Here is a 19,666-nt window from a genome sequence, read left to right as displayed (position 1 = left end):
TCAGCAATTTAGTTGGCATAAGCATGGATGTTCATTCACCTAGTATTTGCTGCCTGCGTGCTACATAGCAGGCACTGTGTTAGGTGAAAAAATGGTTAACAAAACAAACATGGTCCTTTATGTCTTGAAGCTTATAGTCTAGCGTGAAAGGCACACAAATGAAATAACTGCTACAAGGGAAACCTGAGCTAGAAACTTTTGTTTTGGGGCTTCCCTGAGGAAGTAATATGTGAACAGAGATCTATAGTAGGAAATAGGCCAACAAGTAGAGAAGAATCTTCTTAGCCAAAGGAGTGTATATGCAAAAGGCCTAAAAAAGGAGGTATCAAACTGTGCCAAAAGAGCTGAAATACAGAAAGTGAGAATGTTTGCAAGAGGAGGTTGGAGAATTAAGTGGAAGACAGATGATTCAGGCCCTGTGGACCATGCTAAGGGTTTTGAGATAAATGTTGATACAGAATCTACCCTAGTCTTCTTTTCCTTAGGGAAACATCCTTCTCTTTTTAACTACTCCTTATATGACGTGATTTTGAAAACCCCTTCACTCTCTTACCACCTTTCTCTAGCATTAATAATTTTCTTTTTTTTTTTTTTTTTGAGATGGAGTTTTGCTCTTGTTACCCAGGCTGGAGTGCAATGGCGCGATCGTGGCTCACCGCAACTTCCGCCTCCTGGGTTCAGGCAATTCTACCTCAGCCTCCTGAGTAGCTGGGATTACAGGCACGCGCTACCCTGCCCAGCTAATTTTTTTGTATTTTTAGTAGAGACGGGGTTTCACCATGACCAGGATGTTCTCGATCTCTTGACCTCGTGATCCACCCACCTCGGCCTCCCAAAGTGCTGGGATTATAGGCATCAGCCACCACGCCCGGCCCGCATTAATAATTTTCTTAGTCCACTCCTCTGGAACCAGAGCCCAGTAAAAAATAGTTAAGCTTAAGGCTGGGGATTGCAGTCTAAAACAAATAGTAATTAACTACCGGGCACATTAGTAGAACAGAGCTGCTACCTAAATAAATCCATTTTAAGTCAATTAAATGTTATTTGGGGAATATATCCTTCATGTTAAATTTTCCCAAGTATATATCGCACCTCTTAAAATTTGTTTAGTTTAAAATTAAAATTAGTATTCTTCTGCATGTACTCCTAGGTTGGAAAAATAAAAGGGAATAAAAGAATGGAAAAACCTAAAGATTCCCGGATAACAGAGAAAAACACTCTGAGAATAAAAGTATGCAAAAGATAATCTACAACAAAATAATTTAACTCTTGTTACTAAACAAATAAGCTACCCACATTTTAGTTTTGTGTTTACTTTTCTGTTTGTCAATTTAGCAATTTTTGTTACTGTTTGGAAGACTTAGAGTGGTTATTGCATAGAACACTCCTGCACAGAGATTTGGGAGTTTCTGAATTTTGTACTTTCAAATTGAAAATCAAGAGAAACGTGTCCAAGGTTAAGATTCAGACCAAGTTAGAATATTAACAACTAATAACAATATTAAACGTTAGAACAATTCCTTCTATCTTTCTCAGGACAAATCGAATTTATTAGAAAACTAGGGGTGATCTGGTGAAACTGAAAAGAATCCAAGGAGTTCCAGGGAAATCTTTAATTCATTCATTTATAGATTATTCCACAAATGTTTATTAAATATCTGAGGTATTTATATAGCACCACAGTACTATTTAGGGCACTGGGTATAGCTTACAAACTGCATAACTCTGAATGTCTTATGCAGGAAATAAGTAGTAGATCCTTGAAATACAGGAATTCACCCAGAGATCTTCTCATATCCTCAAATATGCAAAAGTTTTATGTTGTGTAACTTAACCCAGAAAATAAAGTATAAGCAAGCTGATACTTTCACACAGCAATGAATTTTAAAAGTAGGCAGAGTTTCTAGTCTTATGTAAGGGGCTTAGAACTTGCCACTCCATCCTAATAAGTAAGAAGCTGAACAAACAAAAAACAACAATTCTTCAATTCCTCAGAAATAAGGACACAGGGAAAACTGCTGCCCCCAGAACTGGAGAGACAGGAAGATACAGCAAATCATAACCAGAGAAGAAACCTCTGTGGGAACCAGTGCTGGGATAGAAAAACCTGAACTGTAATTGATGAAGTGCCGAAGCCTCACTGTGGACAAGCCTGAGAATCAAAAACTCCAGGGGAACCCAGTCATAGAGGAGCCCTTACACCTTTGTGAATTATACTTCCAGTCGTACTAGCATAGTATACTCATAAAGGTGAACTCAAAATGAATACCAGAGAAAAATCCCCTCATACTTCTGGCTGAGGGATGGAGAAAGCAACCATTTTGAAATAGAGCAGAGCATTCTGTTCTTAACAAACCCTGCCCACAGGAGAAACTTTTGTTTGTTTGTGTTTGGGTTTTCTTTTTTTTTTTGGCTGGGCAAGAAGAAACTTTTTTATTAGAGCCTAACCCGGTGGGGTTTTATCAAAGCCTAACTGGCTTGAGGGAAGGAAAATATTCAGCTCCAGTTGGTTCTAGCCTTCCATGTGGGAAAGGGAAATACACCACTCTAGTACCCTTTAGCAATTCTGTCCATTTTAAGAGGGAAAAACAACTGAAAAAACACTGCTGAAGTGCTGTGTATGGTGGCTTATGCCTGTAATCCTGCACTTTGGGAGGCCGAGGTGGGCGGATCACCTGAGATTGAGAGTTCGAGATCAGTCTGACCAACATGGAGAAACCTCATATCTACTAAAAATACAAAAAATTAGCCAGGCGTGGTGGCACATGCCTGTATTCCAAGCTACTCAGAAGGCTGAGGCAGGAGAATCATTTGAACCTGGGAGGCGGAGGTTACAGTAAGCTGAGATCACGCCATTGCACTCCAGCCTGGGCAAACAAGAGGGAAACTCGGTCTCAAAAAAAAACAAACAAACATACACACACACACACACACACACACACACACACACACACACACACAAAAAAACACTGCCAAAGTTTACCGTGCCGGGGTACAGGTTTACCAAAAGACAGACCTAATCATAAGACTATAGAATGCTTCCACTCCCTGACACCTTACCAACCTTACCACCACATTACTAAAGGCTTATTGACTGTACTTCCTTTTACTCAGCACATCATAGTCACCTTTCAGCAAAAAATTACAAGACATATTTGTAAAGGAAAAAAAAGTGTTTTTCAGTTTGAAGAGACTGATTAAGCATCATAACTAGAGCCAAATATGGTAAGAATGTTGTGATTATTAAACCAGGAATTAAAAACAAATGAAACTTTTTAATATGCTAAGGGCTTTACAGAAAAAGTAGACAACATGTAGGAACAAATGGAAAATGTAAGCATAGATGGAAATTCTTAAAAAAAGGGGGTGTTTAATGCTAGATATTAAAAACCCTGTAACATAAATGAAGAATGCTTTTTGATGGGCTTATTTAGTATGCTGGACTTGGCTGAGGAAAGAATCTCTGAGCTTAAGAACAGGACAATAAAAATTCCCCAAACAGAAAAGCATGGTGAAGCAGGGTGCGGTGGCTAACGCCTGTAATCCTAGCACTTTGGGAGGCTGAGGTAGGTGGATCACCTGAGGTCAGGAGTTCAAGACGAGCCTGCCCAACATGGTGAAAACCCATCTCTACTAAAAATACAAAAATTAGGAAGGTGTGATGGTGCACATCTGTAATCCCAGCTACTTGGGAGGCTGAAGCAGGCGAATCGCTTAAACCCAGGAGGTGGAGGTTGCAGTGAGCCAAGATCATGCCATTGCACTCCAGCCTGGACAACAGAGTGGAAACTCTGTCTCAAAAAAGAAAAGCATGGAGAAAAAAGACAGGGGATGAGGCACAGGGTGCGGGGATAGAGAAGGCAGAGCAGAATATTTAAGAACTGTGGGACAACTGCAAAAGGTATAGATACAAATAGTATGGATATCAGAAGGAGAAGAAATCCTTGATGGAACGGAAGAAATATTTGAAGCAATAATGACAGAATTTCCCCCAAATTAATGTCAGACACCAAACCACAGATCCAAAAAGCACAGAGAATAGCAACAGGATAAATGCCAAAAACAAAACAAAACTACACATAGGCAAATATTCAAATTTCAGAAAATCAAAAATAAAAATAGTCTTATATAAGGACAATATATATGAAAACAAAAGATTCAAAAACAAAAATATTCGGGAAAAAAAAAAAAGCCAGAGGAAAAAACACCTTATCTGTAAAGGAGCAAAGATAAGAATTACATCTGACTTCTCCCTAAAAACCATGCAAGTAAGAAGAGACTGGAGTGAAATATTCAAAGTGTTGAGAGAAAAAAACACCAACTAATAATTATTTACTTTGCAAAGTTATACTTCAAAGGTGAAGGAAAAATAAAGACTTTTAGACTGGCAAAAATTGAGGGACCTTGCAAAAAATGTTGAGATGTTCTTCAGAAAGAAGGAAAATAGTACAGGGAAAAAACTCATATCCATATAAAGAAAGGAAGCACATCAGAGAAGGACTAAGTAAAGGTAAAACAAAACTTTTAATCTAATAAGTAACATTTTGCTCAGAATAACAATAGAAACAATGTATTTGATTATGTATAGTAGTCCCCTCCTTATCCACAGGAGATATATTCCAAGACGCCCCAGGGGATGCCTGAAAAAGCAGATAGTACTGACCCCTATATATACTGTGTTTTTTTTCCCTACATGACTATGATAAACTTTAATTTATTAATTAGGCACAATAAGAAATTAACAATAACTAATAATAAAATAGAAAAATGGTAACACTATGCCAGCATCATCTCTTGTGCATTGGAGCCATTATTAAATAAAATAAGCATTACTTGAACTTAAGCACTACAATACTGCCATAGTCGATCTGAAGTGACAGCGTCAAGGTGGCAAAGAGATGATTCATGTTCCAGGCAGGATATAGTGGGACAGTAGTGTTTTATCTCATTATTGGGAATGATGTGCAATTTAAAACTTATAAATTACTTATTTCTGGAATTTTCCATTTAATATTTTCAGACCACAGTTGGCTTTGTGTAACTGAAACCAGGAAATGCAAAAGTGCAGATAAGGGGGGACTACCGTATGTGTTTGTGTGTGTGTGTGTGTGTGTGTGTGTGTGTGTGTGTGTGTGTATGCTATGTAAATGCAAAATTAATGGCAGCAACACCATTAATACAAGGGACAGGAAGGAGGAATTAGAAATATTTTGTTACTGTAAGGTACCTGCACTGCTCATGAAGCATTATAGTGTTCTTTGAAAGTGGACTTGTATTAATTGTAGATATAGATTGCAAACTCTAGGGCAACCATTATAAAAAGTTTTAAAAAGTATAACTGATAATGCTAAATAAAGGGTGGCCCTGAAATATATGCAGAAAGGAAGTCTTCAAGGAGAAAAACTTTGATCAGTATATCTCATTTTCCAATTTTCTTAGAAGAACAATGCCCTATACCTCTTTGTGGGCAGTTATTGGTTTGGCTATGACTAAATAAACAAGAACTTGGGAAGACAAGTCTGAAGTAGAGGGGATAAATAAATTTGGGGAAGTGATACATAAGTGGACCTCTTGAAATAACAAGAGTGTGAGGATGCTTGTATCTCATGTAAGTGCTATGAGAAAAAATAAGAAAGAAGCCTACCTCTGCAAAGGAGACTTATCATTAATAAGGTAAACAATATGGCCTCTTATGCAACTACCAGTTAGTCACTTTCTTCAGTAGCCAATGCTTAGTCAATGGTTTTGTGGACAGAATGTCATGATGGTACAGATGAAAGTTATGTGTGATCTCGGAATAACATAGACTTCATCTTCTGCAAGGCTGATCTGTCTACTGCTCTAGCTAAAAGTACAGTCATCCAGCAGCAGAAACCAATGCTGAACATTTGATGAAACATCATACACCAAGGGGACCAGTCAGCCACCTGGTGGCAGGCAGATTACATTAGACTTCTTCCATCATGAAGATGGCACCAGTTTGTTCTCATAGAATCAATCATTATTGTGGAGCTATATTTTTATTTCCTTCCTGTCATACTTCTTCTAGTGATACAGTTATAAATTGATGGAATGCCTTATTTAGCAGCAGACACAAAACATTACATCTGACCAAAGAACTAACTCATTTTACTGTAAATGCACTAACGCAAAAGGCTAACAACCATGTGATCACTAGTTTTAAATAATGTATAAACTCATATGTTTACTAAACTATAAAGCAATGGCTTTATATGATGGTGGAATGGTCTATTAAAGAACTCAGTTAAGATGCCAGCTGCAGGTTGGGAAGAACTGGCCTACAGGAATCAGACTCAATTTCTCCTAGTAACCAAAATACATAGGTCTGAGAACAATGTAGCTGTGGTGTATGTACCTGTTACTATTAGACCTAATGCCCAGGGTGACTATATAATTGACTAAATTATTTATTGTTCAGATGGAGATACCTTTAGGAATAAAATGAAGCATTAAACAAATATATATAATATTATTTTATGTATGAGTTGACAAATTAGTTTTATTGGAGAACCTATATAATTGTGCTGTTTAAAAAACATTTTTGGCTGGGTGCGGTGGCTCACTCCTGTAATCCCAGCACTTTGGGAGGCCAAGGCGGGTGGATCACGAGGTCAAGAGATTGAAACCATCCTGGCCAACATGGTGAAACCCCATCTCTACTAAAAATACAAAAAATAGCCAGGCATGGTGGCACGTGCCTGTAGTCCCAGCTACTCGGGAGGCTGAGGAGGAAAAATCACTTGAATCCAGGAGGCAGAGGTTGCAGTGAGCCGAGATTGCACCACTGCACTCCAGCCTGGGGACAGAGCAAGACTTCTTCTCAAACAAACAAAAAACATTTTCAAGGCTGGGCACAGCAACTCACACCTGTAATTCTAGCACTTTGAGAGCTGGAGGCAGGTGGATCACTTGAGGTCAGAAGTCGAGACCAGCCTGGCTAACATGGTGGAACCACATCTACGAAAAATTCAAAATTGGCCATGTGTGGTAGAGCACACCTATATTCCCAGCTGCCCAGGAGGATGAGGCAAGAGAATCACTTGAAACCGGGAGGTGGAGGTTGCAGTGAGCCTAGATCACACTACACTACTGCAATCCAGCCTGGATGACAGAACGTGACTCTGTCTCAAAAGAAATAAAATAAAATGTTTTCAAAAATAAATCTGGGTACACTAGAGAAAATTGAAAATAAACTGCTGAATATTAATTATCAATACATTAAAAAGTTACAACCATAATTATTCTGTACTTATTCATGTATTTTAATCATTGTCTTCACTGAATCTGTCTCATGTCCTGTTACAGGTATATTTTACATCTGAAGAATATATTTTTATATGATATGATTGTAATTTTTAATAAAAGCATCTCTAAACTTCCATATTTCATTTTACAGCTAATGAATTTTAAATTGTTGATGCTCTCAATTGACTCGCCTCAGTTACCTCAGTATTTTTATTTTGGAACATACTTTCTCTACAGGTTAATAAAGGTATCTGGTAAACGCAGAGCAAATTATGCCAAATGGAATATATTGCCCATTCTGATTTTGTCTTATTAAATATGTAAATATTTCAGCTCAAATGTTTTCAGTTATTGTCTTTTTTGCCTCCACTTATAGTATCTTTGACAAATATTACTATAAGACAAAGCTCATTAAATAAGTTATCTCTATTTTACAAATCCTTAAATGCTATATCAAATTTATCATTTGATATAGTATATATGTATGTATGTATGTATTTGAGACAGAGTCTTGCTGTCATCCAGGCTGGAGTGCAGTGGTACTGTCTCAGCTCATTGCAACCTCCCCCTCCCAGGCTGAAGCAATTCTCGTGCCTCAGCCCCCAGAGTAGCTGGGATTATAGGCATGCACCACCATACCCGGTTAATTTGTGTATTTTTAATAGAGATGGGTATTTGCCATGTTGGCCAGGCTGGTCTCAAACTCCTGGCCTCAAGTGATCTGCCTGCCTTGGCCTCCCAAAATGGGGATTACAGGCGTGAGCCTCCATGCCCGTCCTTTTGTCAAATTTATATAAATTTGATAATAAATAATAATACACATGTTTTTAACATCCTGGTACTGAATATAAATTTATCCAAGTAAAAATAGAAGCTCCACAAAAGAATCTTCTCAGAAGTCAACAGTATTTATTTCCTGTTACTGTTGTAATAAATTGCATGATAGTGGCTTAAAACAACACAGATTTATAATCTTATAATTCTGGATGTCAGAAGTCTGAAATGGATTCCACTGGGCTAAATCAAGGTGTTGACAGGATTACACTCCTTATCTAGACTCCAAGTCTGATTCTTTTTACTTTTTCCAGGTTCTAGATGTTGCCAGCATTCCTTGGCTTGTGGCATCTGCCTCCATCTTAAAGTGCATTACTCCAACTCCTACTTCCATCATCACTTTGACTCTTCTACCTTCCTCTTCCATCTTTTAAAGTCCCTTGTGATGACATTGGGTTGGCCTGCATAATGCAGGTTAATCTTCCCATCTCAAGAATCTTGTCTTAATCATATCTGCAGTCTCTTTGCCATGTATGGTCACATATTCATGGATTCCCAAGATTATATTGTGACCAGGAATGCTTTCATATGATTACTGGGTCACATGGTAGATACATGTTTACCTTATAAAAGTGGGCAAAATATTTGAATAGACAATTCACTAAGCTATATGGATGGAAAATAAACACATGAAATGATGCTCTACTATATGTAGAAATATAATTAATTTTGTATATTGATCTGCTATCTTGGAACCTTGCTGAACTCCTGTACTAATTCTAGTAACTTATTTACACACTCCATAGGATTTTCTTCACAGAAATCATGCTGTCTGTGAATAAAGGGAGTTAAACTAGTTATTTTCCAAATGGAGATTCTGTTTTTCTTGCATGACTTCACTGGGTAGAACCACCAGTACAATGCTGATTAGAAGTCTAAGATGGACATCTTTTCCTTGTTCCTGATTGTAAGTGTGATGTTAACTGTAGATTTTTCACATACACTGTTTATCAATATAAGGAAATTCTCTTCTGTTCTCCGCTTTCTGACAGTTTCAATCAGACATGTATTTTGTATTTTCAAATAATGTTTCTGTATTTGTAGAGATAGTCATATAATTTTTTTCTTAGCTTCTTTTTACAATGTGCTACATTGGTTAATTTTTGAATATTAAACCAACCTTGTATTTTTGACATAAACCCCACTTGGTCAAGATGTATTATCCTTTTTGTATAATATTGTATTAGTTCTGCTAATATGTTGCTAAGAATTTTTACATGTATGTTTATGACACATATTGGTCTGTCGTTGTCTTTTCTTGTAATGTCATTGTCTGGTTTTGGTATCAAGTAATGCTGCTCTCACAGAATGAATTAGAAAATATTCCCTTCTCATCAATTATCTAGAAGAGTTTTTGTAGAATTGGTGTTATTTTCTGCTTAAATGTTTGATAGAATTTACTAGTGAAGCCATGTGGGCCCACTATTTTCTTTGTAAGAAAGTTTGTAAGCACAAATTCAATTTCTTTAATAGCTATAGAGTTACTTACGTTATCTATTTGTTCTTGAATGAGCTTTGGGAGTTTGCATCTTTCAAATAATTTGTTCATTTTATGTCCCTCATCTCCCTTGCTTGCTCTGAAATCGATTTTGTCTGCTTTCTTTTGATTAGTATTAGGATGGTATATTTTTCTCTTCCCTTAACTTTTAAGCTATATGTTAAACATGGTTGAATGTTGCATTCTTATCCAATCTTAATAATCTCTGGTTTTTAAATGGGGAAGTTTAGACTATTTACATGTAATTTAATTATTGAGATGTTTAGGTTCAAATATACTATCTTTCTTATACATCTAAGGACACACTCTTCAGATCTCTGGAGTTGTCATCTGCGTAGTTCTCCCTTTCCAGAATCTGTCCTGCCAACTCTAGCCTCTTCAGTTTCCTCAAGCTCTCAGCTCAGGGTTTTAACTCAGTGTTTCCCCTCCTTACACTGCAGCCAGGAAACTTTTTCCAGGCAGTAAGCTGGGGCTATGGTATAACTTACCTCATTGGTTCCCATATGACAGAATTACTGTCCTTCATCGCCTGATAACCAATGTCTTCAAAGCCATTGCTTTATAAATTTTGTCTATTTTTCTAGTTATTCCAGGTGGAAGGATCAATTTGGTTCCAGTTATTTATTCTGACCAGAAACACATGTCCAAAGTGACTTTAAAAAAAAAACACCACAAATCTTTTCATATGATGCTCCTCCCAAAACCCATCAATGGCTTCTCACTGTTCTTAGGATAAAGTCCATAATCCTAACCAAGGTCTTCAGAACTCACTGTCACTTGCTTATCTGGTCCCATGCTCTCCCTTATTCTGTTTCAACAACAGGAATTTTTCAGTTACTCAAACTCAGCAGACACTTCTACCTGTCCCTCCTCTCAAGAATTTACCTCATACTTTGTGCGCCTCCTTTTCATAGAGGTGTCCCATACCTATTCTTCGGAGTTTGTCTTGAAGGTCATTTTCTCAGGGAAACCATCCTTGGCTCCTTCAATAAGTTATGTTTGTTATGATTGTCCCCATAGGATTGGAAATCAACACTAATATGAAGGAGGTACTCTGTAATATAACAGGGCATTAGGTTTAATAATTTGAGGGTCTTTCCCATTGTAAATTTCTATCATAAAATACATACTTTTCAAAAAACATTTTGTAAAATATCTTACTTATTAAGACTATTGTATTATAATAAATTAGATTATAAATGTATTGAATGGGATCTGGTGTCATTTAAATTCTCAGAATTCTTTAAATAAAGTTAAATATTGCCATGCACACAGTACCTCACCTACAATTATTTGCAAATCCCGTATATTGATTAGGTACCCATTATTATAAGGTCTAGAGAAGTAATACAGAGTCAATCCATTCCTCAAGAAACATAAGGTTTATTTAGTGAGATAAAACTTGCATACAGAAAAAAAGATATTGGTCATTTTTAAAAAGATAACTAAATGCATTTAAAAGTGTATATTCCTTAAGTCCTGCACTTGCAATTCTGATAGTAGGAAGGATTAGGAAAGGTTGGGTAGGTACATGGGCCACTCAAGTTTAGGTTAGAGAAAGGACACCAGAGATAGAGGTATCTAATTAGGTAGGTTAGTTAATTACCTAGAGCAGCTAGAAGTAAAAGGAAGGAAAAGATAAGTACAAAAGAATTATCCATGGGACAGAAAAAAAAAGAAATGGATGAACCTGAATGTTATCAGATATAAGGAATTAATGTTACGTAAAAAACCAAAGGAGAAATCAGAAGCCATCAGTTGTGTCAACACAAGAATGCAGTGGGGGAAAGAAGCAAGATGGGCAATAAGGCTGGAGAACGTAGCACTCTAGAGGTGAGGAGGGGTGAGTTGCCTGAAGCTCACTTTATTGTCTGTGAGTCACATGGTGAATATTTGAGGGGGCTCAAGTTAAAGGGTAACTGGTTGGGAAGGATTTTCTCTCTGGCCCTACACAACTACTCAGGCTTCCCCTGGAAGGTTTCAGTTATTTTTGATAGGAGGTTCTCTTCCAGCTCTGTGCCTTAAATTAGCCGAACATGACCATGGTTCCAGGAATTTGCCTGCCCTGATCTGTTTACCATGATTATTGTGTACATGATTCCCTGGTTCCAGATCTGCACTCACTCCATAGTCAATCTGGCTTCTGACTCTGGCTCCATTCCCATTTTATAATTCTGCTTCTGTCCTTTGTACTAGACTTTGGTATTTGGTTTCCTATTTCTGAATCTTGGCTTGTTGCCACACACACACACACACACACACACACACACACACACACGCTGTACTAATTATCATTTCTACTTCAAACTACTTCACTTTCATTATTCTGTAGGCACCCAACCCCCATTTTTGGTCATGGACCAGTGCCTTAATCAAAACCACTGGACTTTACACAGGGATTCACATCAGTGGTTATTCATATGGTTTTCTTCTACAAATACTGTCCCCACCAGAGGAGTGCCAAAGCCAGCTATAATAATGGCAAAGTCCAGGTCATTCCCTATTGTGTATTTTGGCTTTTTGTTTCTGGCAGTTGGAGTGAGTTGTAAAGACACAGAGTTACAAGTGGAGTTCTAGGGTCATGTGCACAGGGACCAGTTAAAATGAATTTGGAATGTGTGGATGGTAAACCTGGAAGTGGAAGATCCTCACCCCCACTTTATGGGTCAGGAGACTTGTTTATGTATAGGTTAGAAAGTAGTGATGAGTGGGACATATCTATTGTGAGAAGAGCCACAGAGTCTACTCTCTGTATTGTTTCTCTTGGTGATTAAGACTGTCAGCTTAAACTTTCATTTATTTAACACTTATCGAGCACCTACCATGTATGTATTAGGTGCTAGGCTAGAACTTTGGGATATAATGATGAGCAAAAACAGGCATGGCCTCCACTGTTACTGAGTTTACAAGCTAAGTGGAGCAAACACGTCATATATGAATCTAAAAATTATTTAATGAAAATTATTGCTAAATACAATAAAATAATATGACTAGTTACATAACCAAGTCTAAATATAATGATATAACTATAATAAATACAAAATTATAACTATGTTAGTTCTGTAAGGAAAAAGTGCATGGTATAATTACACATAGTAATAGTGCTTTCCTGGGAAATTATGCTCGAATTGAGATCTTAAGAGAGAGTAGGAATTAACTAGTTGAAGAAAGGAAGAAGTATAGCTATGCAAGTCTCTGAGGTTAACGAACAATGGTGGTTTCAGAGTTGAAAGAAGGCTATTTTTTCCATTGTGTCAGAGAGTTATGAAAGGCATGTTGCCAAATGGGTTTAAGAAGCAGGTAAAGACTAGTCATAGGGGGTCATCAGAAGAATTTGTGTCTTTTCAAATTTTTTTATTTCAACTTTTATTTTAGGTTAAATGGGTACATGTGCAGCTTTGTCACATGGGCATACTGCATGATACCCAGGTTTGGAGTATGATTAATCCCATCACCCAGGTAATGAGCATAATGCCCAAAAGGCAGTTTTTCAGCCATTTTCCCCTTCTTTGCCTCCCACCTGTAGCAATCTCTAGTGTCTATTGTTGCCATCTTTATGTCCATATGTACTCAATATTTGGCTCCCACTTATAAGTGAGAACACGCAATGCTTGGTTTTCTGTTTTTTCGTTAGTTTACTTAGGACAACAACCTCCAGCTGCATCTGTGTTGCTGCAAGGGACATGATTTTTCTTCTTTTTCAGGCTGCATAATACTCCATGGTGTATATGTACCATATTTTCTTTATCCAATCCACCATTGATGGGTACTTAGCTTGATATCATGCCTTTGCTATTGTTAATAGTGCTGTAACATATGCATTCATGTGTCTTTTTTATAGAATAGTTTATTTTCCTTTGAGTATATACTCAATGATAGGATTGCAGGTCAAAAGGTAGTTCTGTTTGTAGTTCTTTGAGAAATCTTCAAACTGCTTTCCACAGTGGCTGAACTAATTTACATTCCCACCAATAGTTGTAAGTATTTCTTTTACTCCTCAGCCTCTCCAGCATCTGTTATTTTTTTGACTTTTTAGTAATAGCCATTCTGAGTGGTATGAGATGGTATCTCACTGTGTTTTTAAATATTATTATTATTATTTTGAGACAGGGTCTCACTCTGTTGCCCAGGCTGGAATGTAGTGGTCCAATCTTGGCTCACTGCAATGTTCACCTCCCAGGTTCAAGTGATTCTCATGCCTCAGCCTCCCAAGTAGTTGCTGGGATTACAGGCATCCACTACCATGCTCGGCTAATTTTTATATTTCTGGTACAGATAGGGTTTTGCCATGTTGGCCGGCTGATCTTAAACTCCTGGCCTCAAGAGATCTGCCTGCCTTGGCCACCCAAAGTGCTGAGATTACAGGCGTGAGTAACTGCGCCTAGCCTCATTGTGGCTTTGATTTGCATTTCCCTTGTGATTAGTGATGCTGAGCATTTTTTCATATGTCTGTTGGCCTCTTGTATACCTTCTTTCAAGAAATGTCTGTTCATGTCTGTTTCCCACTTTTCAATGGGGATATTTGGTTTCTTGCTTGTTGAATTGTTTGTTTCTTCTAGATTCTGCACATTAGAACTCTGTCAGATGTATAGTTTGTGAATATTTTCTCCCATTCTGAAAGTTATCTGTTTTCTCTGTTGATATTTTCTTATCCTGTGCAGAAACTCTTTAGTTTAAGTAGGTCCCACGTGTAAATTTTTGTTTTTGTTGCAAATGCTTTTGAGGACTTAGTCAGAAATTCTTTGTCAAGGCTGATGTCCAAAAAAATATTTCCTAAGTTTTTGTCTAGGATTTTTATAGTTTTAAGTCTTACACTGAAGTACTTAATCCATCTCGAGTTAATTTTTGTATATGGTGATAGGTAGGAGTTCAGTTTCATTCTTTTGCCTATGGATAGCCAGTTATCCAACATCATTTATTGAATAGAGGGTTCTTTCCTCATTGCTTATTTTTGTCAACTTTAACAAAGATCAGTTGATTGTAGGGGTGTGGCTTTATTTATTTCTGCATTCTCTAGTCTTTTCCTTTGTTCTATGTGTCTTTTTTTGTACCAGTACCATGCTGTTTTGGTTGTGATAGCCTTGTAGTATAGTTTGAAGTCGGATAATATGATACATCTGGCTTCATTCTTGCTTAGAATTGTTTTGGCTATTCCGGGTGTTTTTGGTTCCATATGAATTTTAGAGTAGTTTTGTCTAATGATGTGAAAAAATGGCATTGGTAGTTTGATAGTAATAATGTTAAATGTGTAGATTGCTTTGGCCAGTTTAGCCATTTTAAGATATTGATCTTCCAGTCTGTGAGAACAGAATGTTTTTCCATTTGCTTGTGTTTGTGGTTTCTTTCAGCAGTGTTTTGTGGTTCTCATTGTAGAGATCTTTCGCCTTTTTGGTTAGATGCATTTCTAGGTATTTTATTTTTAGGGTGGTTATTGTAAATGGAGTACATTCTTTATTTGACTGACAGCATTAATACTATAGGTGTATAGAAATGCCACTGATTTTGTACACTGATTTTGTTTCCTCAAATGTTACTGATGTTATTAGTTCTGAGCCTTTTGGTAGAATATTTTGGGTTTTGTAGATATAGATTCATATTGCCGGTGAAGAGAGATAATTTGACTTCTTCTTTTCCTGTTTGGATGCCTTTTATTTCTATCTCTTGTCTGATTGCTCTGGCTAGGACTTCTACTACTCTGTTGAATAGGAGTGGTAAGAGTTGGCATTCTTGTCCAGTTCTTAAGGAGAATGTTTCCAGCTTTTGCTGGTTCAGCATGATATTGGCTGTGGGGTTGTCATAGACAGCTCTTATTATTTTGAGATGTTGTCCTTCTATTCCAAGTTTGCTGAGGGTTTTTTTCATGAAGGGATGTTGGATTTTATCAAAGGCTTTTTCTGTGTCTATTAAGATGATCATATAGTTTTAATTTTTAATTCTGTTTATATGGTCAATCACATTTATTGATTTGTGTATGTTGAACCAGCTTTGCATCCCAGGAATGAAAACTACTTGATCACAGTGAATTAACTTTTTGACTGAATTAACTTTTTGATGTGCTGCTGGATTTGATTTGCTAGTCTTTTGTTGAAGATTTTTGCATCTGTGTATATGAGGAATATTGGCCTGTAGCTTTCTTTTTTCATTGTTTCCTTGCCAAATTTTGGTATTAGAATAATGCTAGTGCCATAGAATGAGTTAGGGAGGAGTTTCTCCTTTTCAGTTTTTTGGATTATTTTCCATTGAATTGATACCACCTCTTCTTTGTATATCTAGTAGAATTTGGCTGTGAATCTATTTTACCTAAGGCATTTTTTGGTTGGTAGCTGTTTTTTGTTTTTTGTTTTTTTTATATTACTGATTCAAATTTGAAACTTGTTATTGATCTATTCAGGGTTTCAATTTCTCCCTGATTCAATCTTGGTAAGTTGTGTGTTTTTCCAGGAATTTATCCATTTCCTCTAGGTTTTCTAGTTTTTGTGAATAGAGTTGTTCATTGTAGTCTCTGAGGAGCTTTTTAATTTTTTTTTTTTTTTTTATTTTTTAGACAGATTCTTACTCTGTTGCCCAGGCTGGAGAACAGTGGCACAGTCTCAGCTCACTGCAACCTCCACCTCCTGGGTTCAAGCAATTCTTCTGTCTTAGTCTTCTGAGTAGCTGGGATTACAGGCATGTGCCACCATGTGCAGCTAACTTTTCCTTTTTTTTTTTTTTGAGACGGAGTTTCACTCTTGTTACCCAGGCTGGAGTGCAATGGCACGATCTCGGCTCTCCGCAACTTCCGCCTCCTGGGTTCAGGCAAATCTCCTGCCTCAACCTCCTGAGTAGCTGGGATTACAGGCAGGTGCCACCATACCCAGCTAATGTTTTGTATTTTTAGTAGAGATGGGGTTTCACCATGTTGACCAGGATCGTCTCGATCTCTTGACCTTGTGATCCACCCGCCTCTGCCTCCCAAAGTGCTAGGATTACAGGCTTGAGCCACCGTGCCCGGCCCAGCTAACTTTTATATTTTTAGTAGAGATGGAGTTTCATCATGTTGGCCAGATTGGTCTCGATCTCCTGGCCTCAGGTGATCTGCCTGCCTCGACCTCCCAAAGTGCTGGGCTTACAGGCATGAGAAACTGTACCCGGCCTCTGAGGATCTTTTGTGTTTGTTTGGGATCAATTGTAATGTCAACTTTGTCATTTCTATTGTACCTCTTTAGATTTTCTCTCTTTTTAGTCTGTTAATCTAGCTCATGACCCATTCATCTTGTTTATCATTTCAAACAAATTTGGCTTCATATATCATTTGTATGAATTTTGAGGTCTCAATTTCATCCAATTCTGGTCTGGTTTTAGGTATTTCTTTTCTTCTGCTAGTTTTGGTGTGAGTTTATTGTTCTTTTACTTACTGTAAGTTCAACTGAGATCTTTTTAACTTCTTGAGGTAGGCATTTAGCACTATAAACTTTCTTCTTAACACTGCTTTTGCCACATCCTAGAGATTTTGGCATATTGTGTTTCTGTTTTCATTTATTTCAAAGAATTTTTTATTTCTGCCTTAATTTTATTGTTTACCTAAAAGTCATTCAGGAACAAGCTGTTTAGTTTCCATGCAATTTTGTAGTTTTCATAGATATTCCTGGTATTGATTTCCATTTTTATTCCACTGTGCTCTAAGAGTATGGTTGCTATGATTTTGATTTTTTAAAAACTTATTGAGACTTGCTTTATGGCCAAGCATGTGGTTGATCTGAATATGTTTCATGTCCTGATGAGAATGTATATTCTGTGATTCATAAGTGGAGCATTCTTTAGACATCCAATTGATCAAGTATCAAATTTAAGTCCTGAATTTTTTTGTTAGTTTTCTACCTCAGGGATCTGTCTAATGCAGTCAGTGGGGTATTGGAGTTTACCAGTATTATTGTGTAGCTAAGTCTTTTTGTCGGTTGAGAAGTACTTGTTAGGTCACCAGGAAACCTGCAATTCCAAGGGGATCTTCTGTTCTTCTGAGCTTGGCAAAATTGGAATGAATTGTAGGGTATGTCTTAGGTGGCCTGGTGATGCACTGGGTCAAAGGCAGAGGATTCTGGGGCAGGGCTGTGGTGTCACAAGTGTGCAGTTGGTATACCCTCAAGGACCAGGCTTTTTAGCCCAGCAGGTGACTGTTGAGTCTGCCCAGCTGTCACTTTCCCAAATGGTTCTTCCTCCAATTTCTGCCCCAGGAGCTAGTCAAACCAGCTAGTTTTGTTCCAAGCCTTCTGTGCCCAGATTGCTAGGCTGTTCCAGCTGTTCTGCATCATGGGGATCCCTCAGGCAGAAGCTGAACTGGCCAACAGGCAACACCTTTCCCACACTGGTCTTGTAAAGGGAGAGACACTTACTTTCCATATCAGCACCTACACCCTTACCCCACTTTTCTCTTTGTTCTAGTAGTGAGGGCTTCTCTCCTGCTCAAGCTCTGGCTGCAGATCTTAGCTCAACAACCCTGGGCAGTGTGCTTGAACCCTGGAAATTTGGGCTTATGACTTTGTCCTCTGGCTCCATGGACAAAGTCATTCACCAGCTGTGCTGGGGGACTGAACTGCTCACAGTCTGCCAGGAAAACACTTAGGTAGGGCACTCAGGAGGCTGTGCTATGTGTTCCCACTTTCAGGAGCAGTCTGGCAGATGGCCTTGGGAGGGGTCAGAGTCAAGGGAGCACACGGAGCAGATGCACCACAATCCTTTGCAAAAGAGTTTTTGTCTCTCTGGCCTGGCAGTTAGCAGTGGCTACCATCACTCAGAGCAAGATGGAAAAGAATAGGGGATGGGTGCCTGTGGCCATGTTTTGCTGCAGCTACCCCATAGGCTGTGAAACCTTCTGGGCTCTGTGCAGGTTTGAGCTCTGCCTCTATCTAATTTCCAAGGAGTTCCCCTTGCCAATTCAAATGTCTAGTGGGGCATCAGATTTCTTGTAGCTAGGATCTCAGACGCCTGTGAAGGTAGTATGGTGCCCCAGAGTTCCTTCACTCACCCTTTCCTGAGTGCCTGTTCCGGACCAGAAGCTGATCCTGGTGCTTGATGACTCCTTGCAGGCATCCCAACTTCCTCTCTCTTCAACCTCAATGACCATGTCATCTCTGTCTTGACTTTCAGTGTTTTCTCTCAAAAGATCTGTTCAGAGGGTGATGGCTTACTCTATATTTTGATTTCTTTAGATGGGAGGGTAAGGGGCTTACTCTATATTTTGATTTTTCTGGCTGCATCTAATTGGCCATCTTGTCACTGCCTTTGGATTTCTGCCCCTATCTAAAAAAAGATGGGATGCCATTAAAGTGAGTTAAGCTGAATAGTGCTAAGATTTTTGTGTTGAAAAAGTCATCCTTGTTGCTTATGTGGAGTAGGCCGAAAAGATGCAAGAAGACAAATCAGAAGGATCATTTGATAGATCCAGGAAAGACATAATGCTGGCTCAGACCACTGTGGTAGTGGTGGAGATAGCTAGAAATGGTTGAATTCAAGATAAATTTTGAAATAAGAGTAAATAGAACTTGCTGATTAATTGGAAATGAAGGATAACACTTTCCTCAAATCTCTGACCTTCCACCTCCTGGATCACTTTTAGAAGATGATCTCATATACTGTCTTACTAAGAAAATAGAAGCCATCTGTCAAGAACTCCCTAATTTACCTGTCAATAAACATGAACTTATGAGGGGCTTAGAGGAAGTGATGTCTTTAGGGAACAGTCAGATTTCAGTTAAAGCAAGGGAGCAGAGTGAGAGCTCAGAGAAGTTTTAAGGACATAGGGGAGTCTTCTAGACAAGTATTGGCTCTTCTATTGAGCCTTTTACTGAGGTTTGGAAGGCAGTGAAGGGGAGAGGACTGATGTGAAAAAAGCATATGAGAAGAGTTAAGTTGATGATAGTGAGGTAGAGGATAGGTGACCATTAAATTTGTCATACAATGGAAGCATGGGCGAAAGCCATAGTGAATTTCTTTGAGGGAGGCAGACAATGGGAGGTGGCAAGAGAATTTGACCAGGGTGGTTATAGACATAGACATTGGCAACCTACATGTGAGAAGGTTTGGACAATGCTG

The 19,666-nt window shown here is 38.2% G+C and overlaps 1 long non-coding RNA gene across 5 annotated transcripts in view; it reads left to right on the top strand.

Annotated features, from left to right (window-relative positions):
• The window catches only part of LOC108292209, a 69,250-nt gene that overhangs the window by 6,278 nt on the left and 43,306 nt on the right, over window positions 1–19,666 (top strand). The gene's annotated exons all lie outside the window — the stretch shown is intronic.

Source organism: Cebus imitator, unplaced genomic scaffold (genome assembly GCF_001604975.1).
Source record: "Cebus imitator isolate Cc_AM_T3 unplaced genomic scaffold, Cebus_imitator-1.0 Scaffold480, whole genome shotgun sequence".
Lineage (NCBI taxonomy): Eukaryota > Metazoa > Chordata > Mammalia > Primates > Cebidae > Cebus > Cebus imitator.
Note: the sequence above shows the minus strand (reverse complement) of the source record. Positions and strands in the feature narration are given on the sequence as shown.